The sequence below is a fragment of the Actinia tenebrosa genome, unplaced genomic scaffold (assembly GCF_029948245.1).
Source record: "Actinia tenebrosa isolate PJP-AT-01 unplaced genomic scaffold, QUT_ActTen_1.0 PGA_scaffold3__52_contigs__length_22856419, whole genome shotgun sequence".
Classification (NCBI taxonomy): Eukaryota; Metazoa; Cnidaria; class Anthozoa; order Actiniaria; family Actiniidae; genus Actinia; species Actinia tenebrosa.
In genome coordinates, this window is record NW_028292580.1 from 9635762 (window position 1) to 9641003 (window position 5242).

The 5242-nt window shown below is 36.4% G+C and overlaps 1 pseudogene; it reads left to right on the plus strand.

Annotated features, from left to right (window-relative positions):
* The window catches only part of LOC148908457 (uncharacterized), a 24285-nt pseudogene extending 19759 nt beyond the window's left edge, over positions 1 to 4526 (plus strand).
* The last annotated feature ends 716 nt before the right edge of the window (positions 4527 to 5242 follow it).

Below are 5242 nucleotides of genomic sequence, written 5' to 3' on the forward strand. Positions count from 1 at the left end.
CCCTCGAAATAAGGATAATAAGAACATTAAGCTAACAATTTTTAAGAAGTTCCCGATCTTGTTGTTTCATTGAAAATGTTATAGGTAGAAACTACTAAGTTTGTTTTGAGCATGTGTTTTGTGTAGAACATACTGCTATGCACTAGGCTACGGGCTGCCTGTGCTTGGAATCACAACGCCTTCTTTGGTATTTTTCAAGATGGCCGACCTCTTGTTTCCAGGCTATACCTATTCAAACGAGCGTTAAAATCCCCGCTCGATTCCTTCCCCGCTGAGAAAACCATTCGTTAAATCCCCGAGCCCCGGGTTGCAATCATGCTCTTAAAAGCACATCAAAAACGCGTCACGCCACCCGTTTAGTGCCCGGCTAGCCGCGGGGGTTTCAATTGACTAGTGCATTATGACACGTACGATCTATGCGACTACTATATCAAAGAAACAAGATCTCTGCCTTCAATGGCGGAAGCTGAACATTAGAGAGTTTAGATTGACTTTTTTTCCCCCGCAAACGGCAAACGCGACCACGTTTTCATAGTTTCCCTGTATTTTGCTTTACCTTTTGCAAACCTTCTCACCAGGCGCAAATATTATTTTGATGATCGATGATAATGACACTGACACTGACACTGACACTGATAATGATTGTAGCTGCATACCGCGACAGTCGTGACGTCATCACCGGCGGACGGCGTGGTTAGAAGCCAACGTCGTTCGACGGTGAGAAACACGGTTTTTCTCATCTGTAGTTTAGAACGAAGTTTGGCTCTAATAAAGAACAATGTAAAACGTAAAACGCTTGAATTCAATTATTACAATAATGATAATGATAATGATAATGAAAATGATAATGATGATGATGATGATAATGATAATGATAATGATAATAATAATAATAATACAGCAAAACAACAATAAAAGAAAAGGCCGTCCAATAAAAACATCAATAAGAACAATCTACCAAAGATTTCAGGAATATCAACCATCACAGATTTTGAAAGAATGCTTTAGACGCAACCATAATAGCTTGGCTTCAAAGTAGTTGAACTTACTCGGGTAGAGTGAGAGCTGAATGTTTCTCTAAGAAAAATGAGCAATTTACAGAGTAGCTCTATATCTTCAAAATTATTAAATTGGAGGAGCCAGTACCCGCAACCTCCACTTCCGAACCGCCGCCCCTATATGATCATAATTTTCACAATCACTCGTTCTATAGTTATAAATGAATTCATAGGTTTGTTTGCACCTGTTGCAAAAATCGTCGTCTCAGCCGAAGAACAGTCAAGACTGCAAAGTATTTTTTCGAAAAAATGATAGTATATGGAGTTCGAAAATATCGGAAGGACGAAATACCTTTCACAATAAAAAATGATGGATAACTTATAAAGGAAATAAACGTTGAGAATGTTAAATGACTAGTGACAAAGATATCAATGATATATTACCTTCAACTAAAAAAACTATAAATATTCAGCTCTACAAACAAGAACAGTTCTCAGTTTTGGATCTATTTAGGATGTTTCGACATATTACTAAGCGAGTATTTCTTTACTAAATTTACTATAATTAAATAAACAAATAACGATTGACCTCCCGCGGAGCTTGAAATAAAAAAAATACTGTGCGGTGAAATTTCAAAACAGCTTATAGAAACACTATTAAATGAAGCCGCAGATCATTTAAATCTTTATATTGGAACAAATATTGTAAAGTTAAGGTTTAATTCATCATATTATATTTTAGGTAATGGTATTGAGGATAATGAGCAAAGAAGTAGCCGTCACAGACCCAACGGCCTGTCGTGTCACGCTAGGAAATAACTGAAAATAGAACAATTTGAAACTTAGCTTCTTTCGTAGAAACGCAATGTGCCGCAAATTTTATTGCACACATCTATAAAATAGCTTCTTATCTCAAGGTTGAATGATATTTTAGGGCTGGGTTAGGTGCCACAAATGAGAAATTTGCAATATTCGAGGTCTCATAATCTTAGCTTTCCACGTCACGCTTTCAGTAGTCTCGATTAGTTAGGATTATTTTTCAGAATTCGAGCATTCCAAAAAAAACTATTACTGTTTTTATGCAGAAGTTACACTAGACTAAAGTTCTGGATAGAAAAATTAGCTTTTATGTGCAGAGAAACCCGAGAAAACAGACTTTGAAAGTAGCCCTCGGGCGACCTCGAAAATCGGCGTCTTTCACTGATTTGGGGTCGATGGACAAAAATTCGCATAGCGGGTGGAAAAAAGAATTTAGAACAATTCTAACTGCAATTTTGTAGTGAGGATAGATAGTACTTTCGATGGTAGGAATATAAAAGAAATCTATTTTTGGAGCCCAGATCGAGTGGCACGCTGTTACAGAGATGCCCTCTTAATTTTTGTTATATCATGGCAGACATGGACGAGGAAGAAAAGAAGGCCATTATGCATAAGCTCTACTCTCAGCCCCCAGAATTTTTTTTTTGTTTCTGACGCCTGAAACCGCACTTTCATCATGTGTTTTTGATTTGCTCAAAACCATTTCCTCTCTCGACCTAATTAATTTTGATAGCTCCTTTTGTGGTTTCCGTGATGTCTTTTCATTTTGGAAAAGATTATGAATGCCATTACAGTTGGGGATTATTGTACCACAAACTGTAAAATTCCACACATTTGGAGTGATTTGTTTGACAAGTCTCTGATGGCGTTTTACACCTCGACACATGTTTATATTGTCTAATAACAATATCAATGGAACTCCAGGGGGAACACGATTTAACAGCAAATCTTTGAAATTATCTAGCCTCTTCTTCAAGTAGTTCTTCATGTGATTATAAAACTTATTACTCTGACAGAAATACACCGGATGTCAGTATGGCGGAACGCTCGGGAAAAACTGGGGCGAGTGCACGAAATCGAGCCTAGTAAGGAGACTGATCAAAAATGTTCAAGTTGAACATTCGATCAAAAACCAGTCTATTTATTTGCGTTTTTTTAAATTGTGTTTGTCTCCGTAAGATTTCTCAATATCTACTTGTAATCGACATGCCTACAAGTGGCTGTGTTCCTCAATGCAACCAACAGGGTTTTACAAACGCCAAACGGTGAAAAAATGTCTTATTTTTCACTTCCAAAACTGACTCAGAAAAGAAAACAATGGATCCAAGCCATTCGCCGCGAGCAAGGATAAAAACTTCAAAATTACTAGCTCTACAAAGGTCTGTTCCCTTCACTTCAGATCTGAAGACCTGAGGAAATCATTGAATGGCCAAATTCATGTAGTTGATGTTGGTGTTCCGTCGAAATTTGCGTGGTCAGTTCCATCTCCTCGTACAAGAAAGGCGACAACATTTCGTCCGCCATTGCAAACAACAACTCTGAAAAGTGACAAGCTCGATGACGCTGATATTTCCCCAGAAGTCACTGATGATGAAGTAAATTGTACTGATAGTCTAAGTGAAATAGAAGCAGTCGTTTCTCAGCAACAGGAATCAGAGGAAACCGTGTCAGAGACTAACATTTACGTAAAAATACTCGAGAAACTTGCGAACCTCGAAGAAGAAATAACAAAGCTTCGCAATGAAAATACTCAATTTCTGCGCAGGTCATGGTCTTGTCATGGCGGTTATGTTTTTGCTCCCATAATTTTCATCGTTTATGTGATTTTTCTTTTAATTTTCTTCTTTACTGTCTCTTCTTTTATGGTACCACGGTCTTTCTAATCTTTATCAAGTATGGAGATCGATGAATCTAAGCTGAAGGTATGCGTAAAAGCTGTATTTGACGAGTTCTTGACTGACAAGATGGCTACCATATTCGACCTCAAGCTGGATCCAATCTTGAAATCGCTTGACTTTATGAGCAAAGGTTTTGATGAGATGATTAAAAGAGTACAAACCCTAGAGGAGACAAACAAGAAACTAATCGAAGAGAATAAACTTCTCAAGATGCAAACTACTCATCTAACCAATACCTTGAACCAAGTTAAAAGTGATATCGACGAACAAGAACAATATACTCGTCGCGAATGCTTGGAAATTCGAGGGATTCCACTTACTTCTAATGAGAAGACAGATGAGATCGTTAAAAAAGTTGGCTCCTTGGTCAACGTGCAAATTTCTGACGAGGATATCTCTGTGAGTCATAGACTTCCGAATAAAAGAAATGCAGATCAAGCTATAATCGTAAGATTTGTTCGACGAAGCCTCAGAGATAAATTATTTAAAGCAAAAAACAAAGTTGAAGACATTTACTACCAAGGATATCGGCTTAGGTAGATCTGGAGATAAAAAGATCTTTATCCAAGAAAGTTTGACCTCCAGCAAAAAGGAACTTTTCCGTAAGACCTTAGAGGCAAAAAAGAAATCTAAATTCAAGTTCATATGGACACATTATGGTCAAATCTATGTACGTAAAGATGAATCGTGTCCTCCCTTTAATGTTAAATCGCTTCGTGACTTGGATTTGATGTCTATTCGACCAATCCACAACTATGAGAGTGAAGATCAAGATCAATACCAAATGCCATCACTAAGTGCAGATGCCTGATCTAACTGGGAGAAACCTAAATGATCTGCCGATGATTTATACGTCATCGGCCATTGATAACATGCCTCATTTGTCATATGTGGACCCTGAAGTAAATATTCCTTCAAAGGTAAATTTTAATTACTTCAGTATTGAGGATTTCCAAGAATCCTTTGAAATTAAGAATTTATCTAAGTCTTTTTCTATACTTAATTGTAATATTAGAAGTCTTCGTGCAAATTTTGATAATTTTTCTTACATGATTTCTGATATTAATTTTCCTTTTACTATTATCAGTTTATCTGAAACGTGGCTAAATACTTCTGATAGCAGTTACTTATTTGATTTACCTGAATACCAGTTTATTTCACAACCTTCTACACAAAGGGCTGGAGGTGTTGGCTTTTTTATAAGAAATGATATAAATTACTGTGTTAGGGATGATTTAAGTTCCTGTACACATGAAAAGGAAATTCTCTGGATTGAAATTGAAAATAAGTTGAATAAGAACATACTGTGTGGTATAGTGTATAGACATCCAAATTCTAATTTAGAGAACTTCCTAAATCAATTATATTCTGATTTTGAGAAGATAAATAGGGAAAATAAATATTGTTTATTATCAGGTGATTTCAATATAAATTTACTAAATTTTAAGACTCATTGTCTCATAGAAGAGTTTATAAACACTATGAGCTCTAATTTCTTTGAACCACACATTATTAAGCCCACAAGAA